General features: G+C 45.7%; 1 protein-coding gene across 1 annotated transcript in view; it reads right to left on the minus strand.

Annotated features, from left to right (window-relative positions):
- Window positions 1-1,054, minus strand: part of Glod5 (glyoxalase domain containing 5) — a 14,127-nt gene that overhangs the window by 3,359 nt on the left and 9,714 nt on the right. The gene's annotated exons all lie outside the window — the stretch shown is intronic.

A 1,054-nucleotide genomic window follows, 5' to 3' on the forward strand; every position in this document is an offset into this window, starting at 1 on the left:
CTCCTCCCTGTTCGTCTGCCTCTATCCCTTCCCCAGGTCCCCATTCCCTTCCTTTTCCTTTCCCAATAATTTTTTTTTACCAGATCTGTTGCATGGCATAACTTCTCAGGGGTACAGGCCCACCAAAGGTACCTTCCCCTTGCAGAATTATGTTTCATAACGATGTCCACCTTCGTTTTGTAATGTTTTTAAGGATGTATTTCTTTTTATTTTATGTGTGCATATATCTGATTGTATGTACATGCATACATGTGTGCAGAGCTCACAGAGGCCAGAGAAAAACATCATATACCTCCTGGATCTGGGAGATGTGTGTTCTCAGTGTGGGAGCTGAGGGCAGTGATGGTGCATGTCTTTAATCCCAGCTCTCTGGCGACGGCACAGCAGGTGGCTCTCTGTGAGTTCGAGGCCAGCCTGGTCTACAAAATGAGTGCCAGGACAATCAGGGCTATACACAGACACCCTGTCTGGAAAAATAAAACAAATATGTATATATATTTTTTAAGCTGGCCATGGTGGTGCACACCTAAGCACTCAGGAGCCAGAGGCAAAGCAGATCTGTGAGTTTGAGGCCAGCCTGGGCTACAGAGTGAGTTCCAGGACAGCCAGGGCTACACAGAGAAACCCTGTATTGGAAACAAACAAATCAAAACCAAACCAAGAACAATGTGGGAGCTGAGATTGGAATTTGAGTCGTCTGGAAAAATAGCAAGTTCTTAACTGCTACGCCAACTCTTTATCATCCCACTTCCATTTCTTCTCTTTTTCCTTCTCTTTTTCTTTTCCTGAGACAGCAGCTCACTACACAGCCCCAGGCTGGTCTCAAACCCTCCAACTCATTATTTTTCTGCCTTAGGCTCCTGAGTGCAGGCGTTAGCAGTGTGCGTCAATCAGCACGCTTATTTGAGACATCTGCTTTGAGGGGTGGGGCCAGCGTGTGTTGTTTCTCCTTAGAGTGTCCATATATCATCAAATGATTTAAAACTCACCCGTGGCAGAGAAAGCAATTTGTCTACCTTTCTTCCTTCCCTCTTTCTCTCCTTCCTTCCTTCCT

The sequence above is a fragment of the Grammomys surdaster genome, unplaced genomic scaffold, assembly GCF_004785775.1.
Source record: "Grammomys surdaster isolate TR1022 unplaced genomic scaffold, NIH_TR_1.0 204, whole genome shotgun sequence".
In the NCBI taxonomy this organism is placed as follows: Eukaryota; Metazoa; Chordata; class Mammalia; order Rodentia; family Muridae; genus Grammomys; species Grammomys surdaster.